The sequence below is a fragment of the Paralichthys olivaceus genome, chromosome 8, assembly GCF_024713975.1.
Source record: "Paralichthys olivaceus isolate ysfri-2021 chromosome 8, ASM2471397v2, whole genome shotgun sequence".
Classification (NCBI taxonomy): Eukaryota; Metazoa; Chordata; class Actinopteri; order Pleuronectiformes; family Paralichthyidae; genus Paralichthys; species Paralichthys olivaceus.
In genome coordinates, this window is record NC_091100.1 from 19849421 (window position 1) to 19863248 (window position 13828).

Consider the following 13828-nt stretch of genomic DNA (forward strand, 5'->3'; position numbering starts at 1 on the left):
TGATTTCATGTGGGGTTTTGCCTCTGGTAGTGAAGATGTATCCAATCTGAGTAACCAGGGTGTGAAATATCTGCTGCTGCATTTAGGAGCTGTGAATCTCACTCAGCTGAGCCGTGAACCCACACGGAGACAGGAAAATGATTGTGAGAAAGGGAAACATTCGCAGACAGTAAAAAAAAAGAGACACGCACAGAGACAGACAAAGACACAGATTATGAAAGAGAGAGAGAAATGGATTCTTTTGGTTTGTTGCTGCATCACAGATGTGCTCAGATCCTGTGGCCTCCACATTCGCTCTCATGTGGTGCTGAGATGCATCTCCATCCCTCCCCTGCCTTATTACACTGTCATATCTCCCTCTCCCTTAAACATGCGCCGTGCTATGATGCTAAAATTAAAAAAGGAGACAGGAAAGAATGTAATTATGCTGATCTGTCAAGAAAGAAGCGTTTATTTGAGGAACCCAACAACCACTAATTGTCAGCAGGTTTTTTTTCTTGATTTGAGTAATTAAGGACTTCTTAAGGCGGCTGTTTGGTTTTTCGGTCGTCCGCTGGGGCTAAATGAGGCTGGAGTAAAAACATGAGTTGCTGTGCAAACAAGCATGAGTCCCTTATGACCGGTTTTACAGAGTGGGGTTTGATTTTTGACCAGCCTCTTTGAATGTTTATTCATTTTCCTTTAATAGATCCAATATCATGTGCCAGACTGAGCTGATGGTCCGCGCGGTTGTGATTTAATTTGAAGCCAATTCAGGCTAAATGCACAGAGAGCGGCGCTCAACAATCTACAGCACTGTACTTGTGTTGGCCGAGGCTACAGCTTTGCAGATGACATCTTAAGGGAGTGCTGTTATCTGCTGTTAGCCAGTGAGCCCTCTGTCATACAGAATGACCACTGTTCATTAGTGTGCAGTTTGTTCAACATCTGTGCGCACACACACACACACACACACACACACACACACACACACACACACACACACACACACACACACACACACACACACACACACACACACACACACTCACAACTCCAAACATCCGACATGCCTCTTGGCCCTGTCAGCTGTTTGAACATGTTTTTCTTTGCTCATTTAGTTCATCGTGCAGTGGAGTTCACATGATATCATAAGGTCACTAGCATTTTGAACAGGGTTTTATTTATAGGAGCCATGTCCCGGAGCATTGTGTAAGAGGATTTATTTGGGTTAATAATGGATAGATTAACCAGTGTGGCTGTGTGTGGAGTGAGGTTGTTGTGGCACCTCATCTGATTGTGTTATAAACTTGTTACAATGTTTACAATGTGCTTAAAACCTTTCCGTCTGATGCTGAGGGGAAATGAGAATACAGTTTGAGGTGAAAGTGGCAGATTTGGAAAAAGGAGAAAGCTGATTTTTGTGTCAAACAGGAGCTGCGGCCACTGTGCAGGACAAACCACACATTAGTCACACGTGCATAAAAGTCACCCTCCCTCTCTCCACCTCTGTGTCCAAGATTGATTGGTCCGGACTGGCACTGCCAGCGCGCCACCCCATACTCCATATGCTAGCTGCCATGTTCTCTCACACCGCTCAGTTAGAGGCTGACACTGTGCTGAGGCATCTCAATACACACGCTGCATCTCTGCCATATACCAGGCCTCACTTCATTCCAGGGTAGTGTGTTATATGTTACACCCTTAAAGACGCTCACTGTATGCAGCCCCCTCCGCCGCCACGGCCGCCCTCCCCACCCTCCTGCTGAAATGTCAATCCACGCAGATGGATTTCTCTACGGAACAGCAGCTTAAACAGGCATGGGTTTCGCGGGGGGATATGTGCAGGAAAGAAGCTGCTGGGCCTAAAAAAAAGGGAGCTGACGCCTGCGATGGTTGCACCATGAGGTGGGGGAGACGGGGGGCAGTTGTCTGTAATAGACTAGAGCTGGAGGTGAAGCTTCGCCCCTTAGTCTCCGTCTACACGGGACAGCTGAGGCCGTCTGGGAGTCTCATGGCTGCAGCTGGGGCTGGGGTCTGGGGTCTGGAGCCGTTAGGAGAGGGGCAGAGCAGCCTGCGTGCCGTCATTTGCATGATAAACAATTTAAGATATGCATAGGGACACCGTAGATTGTCTCCAGATTATGGATGGCCCAGAAAAAAGAGCAGATGACAGTTTCTCACACAAACTAAGTGATTTGTAGAGTTAGTGTAAAACTGGATTTATTTCACGGCATATAATTACTATTAAAGGGGGCATGGTGGTGGAGCAGATTCATAGTTTTTATTTACATTCCCATTCATTATTCTGTTGGCTGAATGTTATCAGTGCGATAAATGATTATTTGCTCTTCCAACATTGAGCAAGTGGAGCAAGATGCTTTTCATTGTTATGATTTAGGATGCACAGCCCAACCGCTGTATATGGGCTTCATCATGTCCCACATACCATAATTACTATTTTTACAAATTGTTTCTCTTCGCTACATTTTATGAGCACGGTGCCACATTCTTGAGCTCATATCGCTGCGGTGGCGTGACCGGTATTTATCCGTCCCAGCATTAGCACCTCTCGTATTCTCGCCCGTGTATGGCCACGTGTGGTAATGAGGCCATTGTAGCCGCTCGAATCGACCACCATCTCACACTTCTGCCTCCTTCCAGCGGACCGCCTCCATTGTAACCTGGACTGTGAATCGATACTGAGTTAATTATGCCAGCCACCTTTTCCCCCCCGTTGCCTCTATGAGAAAGAAAAACATTCGCACAGCGGAGCGGTGATTCCTGTAACACCTCTCTGTGGCTGCATGTGTGTCTTCTTGCAGCAGCTTGCCTGTCCTGTTTGTCCCTGTGCGTTGTGGAGACAAAGGTATTTAGCAGGCTCCCTATTGGCATCATGCCACCTTTCTCCAAACCAAACCACCAGCCCCCCTCTTGCTCTCATAAGCACGCATATACACACTGGGAATCTGTTAGGCAGAACTGGGGGCTGGGCTGTGTGTGTGTGTGTGTGTGTGTGTGTGTGTGTGTGTGTGGGGTGAGAGGCTCCCTGGTCGTGATGTCTTCCTCCCTGTGTCCACTGTCTGTGTGTGCTTATGGGTCGATGTGCAAGTTCACATGTGGCGTGTGCCTTTGTTTCGGTGATCACTTTAATTGATAGTGAAAAGGCACAGGCGCATGCTATTGTAATTATTGGATACCGGCTAATATTTTCACTATAAACTCCATTGTCTGTACAAACTGACTTTAATTTGATCCTACAGCTGCTGTGGGCTCTGATAAAATCAGTCCTATTTTTGGCTGTGGGCTCCGCTAAGTCTTAATGGAGGTGAGCAGGAGTGGGGTTTTTAGGATGAATTTTTCATAGAGGACATTTTTGTATTCCGAAAGCCAAGCTCTAAACACCCAGAAATGTTGTCGGCGGAGATTCGTCAGTCTTTGTTGTCGGATTGAGTGTTAGTGGCTTTGGCTGCATTCAAGTGCTGAAGTCTCGTGGATGTTTACATCTTGAGTGTGGATGCAGTGTTCAGCTAATGTATGTGCATACGTGTGTGTGTGTGTGTGTTAGTATGAGTGTGTTTTTTGACCACTTAAACTCTTTATAGCCCTCTGTGTGCATGTGTGTGAGAGAGAGAGAAAGAGTGTGTGTCTGTGTGTGTGTGTGTGTGTGTGTGTGTGCGTGTGTGTCGGGCTGTTTGTTAAAGCTTTACTACCCTGGGTGTGCAGGCTGAACATGAAAGGGTCTTTGACTTGGCAAGCCTCGCCTGAGGACACCCCTCTGTGGACCATGCCAGGCCAGACTTGGCACAGAGCGCTGGGCCTGAGGGACGGGCTGGGCCTAAATGTGTGTGTGTGTGTGTGTGTGTGTGAAGAGTGAGGTAGAGGAGGTATATCTGTGTGTTAAAGCAATGTTTAGTGGGTTTATAGGAAGTAGGGCTTATGGTGAGGTGGCGGCTCTGTGTGTGACTGACAGCGGGAGTGTATGTGTACTTAAGGGTAGGTATGCAGTAGACTGTGGGTTTGTGTGTGTGTGTGTCTGCGCTGTCCTCAGGGCTCCTAGCTTGGGCTTCCTGTGTCTCTGTTTGTCTTCTAACAACTCCGGTACGACAGCCTCAGGCCATTCAGGTGGAGGCTAGTTGAAGTATGTACACACACACACACAAACACACACACACAGACACACACACACACACACAGCACGTGCACTTATACACACACACACACACACATGGCACGTGCACTCACACACACACGCACACAAAAAGAGGCTTTGACAAATCAACACACCCACCCACAAATGTACACACACCTGTTATGAACGCAATAATGTAACCCCCCATTTGCAGACACACACACACACACACACACATAGAGTGTAAACCCCCTCCTGTGAAACTGTTTTGTCTGTAATAAATGTGTTTTGGCAGAGGCCCCATGATGTGCTGTGAGTTGATGAGATATGTCAGAAACATATGATCCTTATTTTAGCCCCCTCCCCTCCATTCCCTCCCTCTCCTGCTCTCTCTGTCTCTCTCTCTCTCTCTCTCCTTCCCCCTTCTCTCTGTCTCTCTATCTCGTTCTCTCACTCACGCTCTCTCTCCATGATTTGCTCCAGTAGTTTGTCTCGAGGGACTGGAAACTCTAAGTTTTGGCTACATTAGCGTGTCTGCACCTCTTAAAGGCTTCCAACATCCACTCTAGACCTCATTCTCACTCTCACAAATTTGGCTTCGGAGCAAGCCAGAAGAGACACACACACACACACACACACACACACACACACACACACACACACACACACACACACACACACACACACGGCCTCTTTCTATCCCCTCCACCTACTGTCAAGCAAAGCTATACGACAGAAACAGCATTGTTTGTCCACAGCGGCGTCACACGGGATAAAAAAGTATCCTCAGAAATAAGCATGTCCTGCCGCTGTACTGTCAATAGCGTGGCAGGCAGTCACATCACAGGGTCAGAGGTCACCTGACAGCGTCAGGGCCTGTCACGCCAGCCGCCGGCTTCACCACCTGCAGGTTAATGACTTTATTTTTAGAAAGAACAGAAACCGAAAAGAAAAAGTGTCTTTGATACAGCTGAAGCTCAGGAACTGGTGAATGAGAGCAAAAAGGACAGAAGTGGTTTGTTAGGAAGGCAGGTTGGTTTGATGTGAGAACAGGAACAGAGATTTAACAAGGTAATTTTTATTTTCAAAAAAATGACCTGCTTTTCCTTTAAGGGCTGATTTAGGTCACTGATTAAAACAGATCTGGATTTTATTATTTGGTACTTTGGAGTATCTGTATTGCATTATCACTGCCCAGTGTGTCACCTCAACCTCTCGTGTTTCTATTATGACTGTGGTGTTTATAGATGTGGAGCTGCAGGCCTGTTGCTTTGTCTTTCTCACACCCATGGTGATAATGCTGAGGCCATGGGAGAGCCACATGGACGAGGGCCTCATGTTAGTTTGAACCCACTGATTCTGGTCACTATCTGTCTCTCATAGTGTTTCTTCCCCCACTATCTGCCCCGCTGCAGCTCCCAGTGCTGGGCTTGGCCCGTCAGAGTGGTCGTGTCTGTGGGTGTGTGCAAGTCCATTTGTACCTTTTGTATGTGGGTGGGTGGTCGTCTACAGCTGTGTCTCGCCGGTCTTATCTCCGCCAGAGAGATACGGCACAGAGAGGCCCCCTGTGCCTGGTGTTACACTTGTGAAAACCCACTGCCCTTTGTTTGTGTGTGTGTGTTTGAGGGAGTCTTAAGAGTGCTTTGTACATAAGCATGCAAACCATGTCTGCTGCAGCACTTTTTCATAAATTTATACTAATAGGTTGCTGTATTCCTTGGGGGGTTTTGTATTCAAAAGCTCATTGCCTCCTAATAGCTCAAGTTAACTGTACATTTGATCTTAGATTCAAATCCCACATCTTTTAAATGATGATCAGAAGATGGGGCCTTCATTCATTTTTAAGAGAGTGTTAATTTGGTTATTAGACGCACTCTAGGCTATATGGTGCTTTTGCTGTTCTGCAGCTTTGCACAAAATGCATACAGGCGCAAATTTGGCACACCAGTGAGACCGACACACACCTTCATCACGGATGCATGCACACAAATACTCGCACCTCTGCTCCATCCCCCCACACCACAACTGACCCCCAACCCACATACACACACATTCATAAATGCACACTCCTGTCCCTGGCAGCCTTTACTTTTGCAGGCTGAATCTCACTGATAACATGCTGGCGCCCTCATTTAAATTTGAAGCGCTTCTTTAATCTTCAAAGGCCTGATTGCTTTATGAATATGCATGAACTGAGCTGACTCTCAGTTCATTACCTTGTTGTAAATTCTAATGACCATTAGGGCCCCGCGCGGTAATTGCCAATTGTTTTGCATTTTTGATTAGCCCATTACCGGAGCGCATTCTGAACATGTCTGCCCTGCCTGCCTGCCAGGCCACAGCAAGAAGCAGAGGGAGGGAGAGAGGGAGAGAAGAGGAGGAGGAGAGAAAAAAAAGTGTGAGGTGTGCTAGTGTGAGGGCATGGAAACATAGTTTAAGTAGCGCACATTTTGAGGCCTGGCTAGAAATGTTCAGAGGTAAAAAAAGGGGATAAAAGACACAAGGCAAGAAACGAGGATGTTTGGATGTTCCCTACAAACAAGCTCGGTCCAGGTTGTTCCTGCTGGAGCTTGAGTGCAAGAGCATGTACCTGGCTGCATTTACGTCAGCCTGTGTGTTGACTGTGTGCGTGGATGTCCGCCTCGATGTGTGTACATGTCCAAGTTTGCGTGCAGCTCGTCGAGCGTAGGGAGGGGTGGGGGGTGTGCTGGGGAGTGGTGGAGGGAGGATCTGGCAGTGTGTCCCAATCCACGCCGTGCCTAGGACTTATGAAAGATTAATGGCTCCTAGCAGAATGGCATCACCCTGCTACAACTTGATAACATCTAATGGATAATTTAGCACACTAAAACCGGCAGACTGGTCCCACTCTATGGCGCAGGCAGGAGAGGACAGCAGCTGCTGGGCTTTTGGGGCTGTTTGTCGGAGAGAGTGGCATGAAAGCGAGAGGAAGAGAGGGAGTGAAAGAGGCAGGAAGAGGGATGGAAAATGTGTGTGTGATGATGACACAAGTCCTCCATGGTCCCGCTCCCTTACCAGGAGTAAGACAGTGGTGTCAAGAGTTGATAAGCCGATTAGCCAGAAAACTGTCACTGTCGCTCTCTCTGGCCCTGTGCACCTTAACTTATAACTATTCCTGGTCAGTGTTATGTTGGAACAAGAGCTGGAGCTGTTTCATCATGGAAGACATTTCACCTGCTCAGCACCTGGCACGATGTCTGGAAGTCCTCCAGCACAGGTCTCGTGGAATCAAAAGCAATAACCACAAACTATACAAAAATGACATTACATTTAATTTAAGGAAGGTTACAGCATATTGTTTCTTGTTGTCCACCCAAGATATAAAAAGGTACTTAACCCAACCTTTAAGAACAAAACGCAAACTGCAATCATACCGTTTATTATACCTTCACAGATGGACTGGACTAAATATTGGAAACACCTCTCAGTATAACACGTTAGAATCAGTTTAGAATTCAGGAGCAGATTGATCATAAAGTTGAATGTGAATCTCTATTCTCAATTAGTTTAAGTTTTGAAATGAATCATTCAGCGCATCAGTGGTAAATCATTTAGTTAGGCCACATGGTTGTTCACAATGCTTTTTCTCTATGGTGTCCTTATTGTCCTACTTGCTTCCATATTATATTATTTTCCCTACAGCAAACCTATGCATGAATGTGAAAACTGCTGCTGGTATAATTGAATCCATAAATGCTGCAGGATCTTTTGTGTGAATGGGGCTTCTGTCTGTTTGTTCACTTTCTGTCTCTCTTTCTCTGTCTCTCATGCAACGGGGAGAGAGAATATCCATAGCGTTTACAAGCGGTGTGTACCCCTTACTGTCTGTCTCTTATTCCCACACTATTAAGCTGTTGACAGTTTGGTTAATCGTCCCACAGTTTGACTTCAGGGGGAATCGGGAGCGGGGTCAGTGGAGTGCGTCTCCGAGGTGTGGAGAGAAAGCGGCCTATACGTGTGCGTGCTGTTCCTCACTCGGTGGCGTGCCTTCGTGTCGCGAGTTTGTCTCGTTTTAACAGGGGGGGTGCATTGGCAGAAGAGGAGTAGGAAGAGGAAGAGAGGGGGGGGATTTCTGACTTTGCTCTTGGTCTTGAAGGGGCCAGGAGGGGCCATGAACACAATGGGGAAATTGTCCAGCTCGGGATCAGCTAGAGAAAGTTGTAGTCAGGGTTTTGCAGCCTGGCCGGTTGGTCTATGTCCAGCCCGTGTGTTCATGCTCACACACATACAGATTGAGAGAGAGAGATGTAGCAGCAGCAGCAGCAGAGCCTGCTATGGCCAAAGGAGTCTCAGGCAGACAGCATGATAGATGGCTTTGTTAAAGGGTCCCAGGGTGTCCCCTGAACTTGAAGCACTCTGTTTATCTTGAATAGGAGAAGCACAGAGTGTTGGGGGGCAGTGTGCAGGAGGAGGAGGAGGAGGAGGAGGAGAAGAAAGGGAATGATATAGCTTTCAGGGGAAGGGAAAGAAAGGGAGTGGAGGAGGCGGCGGCGGGAGAGGGAGAGCGAGGGCCTGTATCTGGGCAGGTCTGGCTGGGGGTTGGGGAGGTTAAGGGCGGGTCGTGAGCAGGCACGGCTGCTGGAGACACAGAGCGGAGGGAGAGAGGGGGGATGGGGCAGCTCTCCTAGTAGCTGTCCATTAACAGATGAACTTGGCAATGGTCCAGGCCTCAAAGGTCTTGGGACACACACACACACACACATGCATGTACATATACTCACATGCATGGATGCATACGTCCCTGGTACCTGCTGCCTGTAGATGGAATGCCACCACAGTTCTTTGTCCGGAGGCGAAAGAGGACACGTCTCTGGTTCACCTATGTCAGAACCAGTTCAGACCGGTTAGCCAGCCAGGCCGAAGGAGGCAAACGGACAGGCCTTGGTTGCCTGGCCCTCCTCTCCCTCTCTCTCCCTTTCCCTCTCTCTCCCACTTCTATCGCCTCCTCTCGTCCTCCTCCTCTGTTTTCCCGGCTTTAGAGGAGGAAACAGAGAGAACCTCTAACCTGGGGGCACAGGACAATGCAGAGGAGAGAAGAAAGAAGCGAGGGAGCGTGGGAACAACGTGAGAGACGAACGGATCCGGTCGTAAACAGGGTGGGAAGAGGAGGGAAAAGTGTTTGGTTGTTGTTGGTGCTCTCCTCTTGATGGGGCAACATGAGCTTAACACTGCCGCTGCTATTGTGTACTGAAAACATTACAGCAAACATGAGAGTGGTGAAAACTGGGGGAGAGAACTTGATATGGAACATGTACATAATGGACTGTTGTGCAGTGTGGGCAAGCAATCTTCTATCTTTGTCAACCTTGCATGCACAGATATATGCACGGATCCATATTTCATATATGTACACATGTGGCAGTAATGGAAATCATGTCTGCAAATGTGTTTGTGTCTGTGAACGCCATAAAATATGGACGCAGCTCCCTCTCCTAATTACGACTCGGATGTGTCCCTTGAGTTTTGAGAGCAGGCTGTTCGCCGTTCCACTTCAAATGCTTTCAGCTCGCACACAAACCGTGCCTCAAGATGGCAGATCAGAAAGCGCTGTCACATCACGAACATCTGAGGAATCCGAGAGTTTATCACTGTCGGACCGAAGAATCTCTTAATTCGAGTCCATCTTTAGGCTACTGCTATCGTTTGTCCATCATCTTGATCGAATTGTTTCTGTGACTGATTTTAATGTTTACAGTTTGGGGTACGTCACAATGTCGAGAAAAGAATTCCAGACTTCAGGGTAAAAATGTGACTGTGGTGGTTAAAGCAAATGTTGGCATGATGTGCTGATTTGAGATAAGTGATTTGTTAAAAAGTGGGAAATTTGAGTGTGAAGGCGTGATGTGAATGAGTGGGAACAAGAGGAGTGGGTTAGGTGTCACCTTCCCAGCAAGCCTTGCAGGTGTGTGTCACTCTCTGTCTCTACATAGCCCCTTTTCCATAACACCCACTAACATCTGGCATTTGTCTGCAATAGGAATGGATACAACTGGCATAGACAGGTTGATAAGTGATGGAAACATGACACCTGGGTGAACGCGGGAATTTCTTGGCAGTCCAGACGCTGACACTGACATTATGACGCACAAAAAACTTCCAGCATTGGCACATAAATATGAACATTTGTCCGTTACTTATTGTTTTTAAATCTTCAGTTACTAGTTGCTACAGCGATTTTTTCCCTTCGTATTCTGCGAAATACAACCCTGTCACAACATCGAGGTGAGACATCTTCTCAGTTTATGACACGTTCATGACTTTGAACATGACTCAACAGGGGAAAAAACACAGACAGGCAAACTGGCAATGGCAAAGGAGTTAATTGATTAATGCACACTAGACTTCAAGTGCAGCCACAGAACTTCTCATCTCTCGTATCTCTATACTATGAGTTTGATTCTTTAAATGTTGGTATACATTAATAAATGACTTCTCATTTGCACACAGACATTGTGAGTTGTCAAATACCCAAACTTGGCGTTGAATGTTCGGTCATAAGTGAAGTTGTGTTAGATCTTGTGTCAATTGACAGAGTGGCTTCTTATGTATGAATTCAGCCCATGCATGCTGCAGGGCAAACATGGTTAATGTATGTTTGCGTGTCTGTGTGCGCATGTGCTTATGTGGGTCTCCATGTAAATGCATGCAATCACATTTGCATGTATTTCACACATGCTCACATTAATTTGTTATTTATAAAGAAGGTTCTTCGTTTCATCTTCCTTCTTTCTTCTAGCGATTCTCGCCCTTGCTCTATTTCTCAGAAATGTGTTTTCTTTTCCAGAACTCATGCATGGCTACTTTGGTGCCTAAGCCAACTAAATATCCCGCTTGTGTGTGTGTGTGTGTGTGTGTGTGTGTGTGTGATGATGGCTGTTTTTATAATGCCCCCCTGCAAATTTGCATATGTATATACGCAGATTGTATGAGAAGAGCTCTCACACTTAGAGCAGTTGGATAGGGAGGGCGATGGGGGCCATTGCAAGGGTTGTGTATAGTCTGTGTGTGTGTGTGTGTGTGTGTGTGTGTGTTGAAGGGGGGGTCGTGGTGGCGTTTTCACCCCCCCCTCCAGACAAAGCCGGCCACTGCTCCCAGATGGTAGTCTGCTCTCTTCGGCCATGTGTCTGGTGTGTGTGTGTGTGTGTGTGTGTGTGTGTGTGTGTGTGTTTATGGATACAAAGACGGAGAGAGTGAGGGAGAAATTTGCAAGCGAGAGTGTGTGTGCATGAGATGCTATGAGAGGATGCTGATGGAGGAACTTTGTGTGTGTGTGTGTGTGTGTGTGTGTGTGTGTGTGTGTGTGTGTGTGTGTGTGTGTGTGCACATTTATGTGGGCATATATGTAAAGAATGTGAGATTCACACAATTTAATGTTTCATCTCCTCAATGGTTTTTCATAGTGTAATTAAAAGCAGCACATTGTGTTGTCTGTGAATGGTTCTAGATGCATTAGAAGACATAATGCAAGCCAGGCAGACAAAAGAGATACAAAGAATAAAAGGAGGGATGGAAAGGGTCTCAGAGGTAGGACTGGGTGATTCTTTGTCTTTGTGTTGTTGACCTACTGTAGAGATGTCCATAGACGTCTGGCTATTGGGGTCAGTATTAAAGACCAGGCGTCAGGATTATGTTGATCTCAACTGTCTTCTGGACAGTGAGACAGTAAATGAGGTGGCTGTCACGGAAACTTGATATGTAGGTGGAAAGAAAGTCATAATTGTGATTTAGATCATTTTGCATTGAGAATGACTTACAAGTGTCTTTCAGATGTCAGGTGACAGGTCTTCAGGTGCATGTACATGTAGGCAGCTGGCTGCATCCAGAACGTTATTGTTCACGTACTTGCTTCAGCAGTATGCGTGTTACAGAAGGATTCTAATGCAGGGCACACCACAGAACTTGATCTTTCTGCCACTTCCGGATTTGCATGGGATCAACATAAACAAAGACAGCCACCTTCAAGAAGCTCAACATTTGGCTAATCTTATGATCAAGACAGAAAAAGCCATATCTGTCACTGATGACGTGCCCACTGACCCTGTCAAGAATTCGCTGCTGCCCCAAACTTTATGTGGGTATTGCGTCTTGCATATGCATCTCTTTAATTTTTTAACAATGCACCAAACAGACGCAGGATACGTGAGGCAGCCATGATGTGTGAGGGCTCCGATATTCAATATGAAAATCCTGGGTCCTGTCTTCATCCTGGTGTCCCCCTAAGGCCGTATGTTAAAACAGACTGCCCTGTTACGAGAGGGCGTATCTATCGCTTGGACAGACTCCAGCTCCTCTGACCTTGATGTTTGTTTTTCTTGTATCCCCAGACATAAACACAACTCTCGCACACAGACACACAGACAGACAGGAAGTCATCTCTGATGTCTTTTTCTTACATCTGGCTCCTTGGTGGACACCAGGGCAGATGCTGTGGATATAAAACAGGACACAGGGTGTGTGTGCATGGGTACATATCATGTGAACCTGAATGGTGTGTGTGTGTGTTTCAGTGTACATTTCCTCACCCTCACGCCTCCCTCCCTCCCTCCCTCCCTGGCTCTTCTCTCATATACCTGTCAGACCGGTTCCCTCGCTCTCCCTCCCCATCTCCGTTTTTTTGACCAGGTAGTATTTTGTTATCAGACAAGAAACCAGACTTCCTTATGACAACCCTTACCCCATAGTTCAAAGTGCCAAGTTTATTGAGGCAGGCACTCCTCTGCCAGCGAGCGGTCTGGCAGAGGAGTGCTTTCCATGCTGGACATGCCCTGTTCTCCCAAGGCTCTGGTATTGCTGTGGTCTGCCAAGTTGTGGGGCCAGATTGCCTGTAATAGGCCTGCCATTTCCCTCTCATCATCTGTCAGCACTCTGCATCCAACTGCAGGGTCCAAAGAGGGCTACCACTCTCCAATTAAAAAGGTTAATTTGCCCTCGCCCATCTCTTCCGCCTTCCCTCCTCTACAGCTTGCTACGTCTTCATTAGCAATCGTTTGTGCTTCTGTCTTGGTTTTCCTCTATCGTTCTTTTCTTTCTTCCTCCCTTGTTTTAAATCCCTTACATGCATAAACTCTGTATTACATGGAAAAGGGGGAATGTTTTAGTTTTTTTTCCTAAACTTATTCTCAATGGTTTCAAAGTGCTGTTTTTTATACTCTCCTCTGAGCAGTTCACAATCCCCCCAATTCTTAAATACACTAGATGGGGACCATTGATACCACTTTCACATCTGTAATATGAGATATTTAATAAAGATAATACAGTGTGTTAATTACTGAGCTTTAGAGGTGCTAGTACATGTATTTTCCACTTTTAAACAGCGCCAGGGAAGTTTCTATGCTAAGCTGAGCTAATGTTCTACTGGTTGCAACTTCAAATAAAACCAACAGACACTGTGCTGTCTATCTTCTCTTGGTAATTGAAATTGAATAGTCTTTTTTAAAGTTCAGTTACACCATTCAAACATTCATTGCCTCAAATTTAAATTTTCACTTTCACTAAGCTTTATTGGCATGACAAAGCTTTTAATTCCTAACCCTAACCCTAATGGCATGTGTTGCCAAAGTTCAAATATGAGTACCTCTATTCCAACCAGAAGTGGTAGAATAAATAATATGTACTAAAACTCAAAGCTCCCACCACCTCTCAAAACCTTTTTACAGGTGTCATTAGGTAGCGATGCTCAACAAGTGCTACAACCAT

General features: G+C 46.4%; 1 protein-coding gene across 1 annotated transcript in view; it reads left to right on the plus strand.

Annotated features, from left to right (window-relative positions):
- Window positions 1-13828, plus strand: part of bcl11ab (BCL11 transcription factor A b) — a 36012-nt gene that overhangs the window by 3690 nt on the left and 18494 nt on the right. The gene's annotated exons all lie outside the window — the stretch shown is intronic.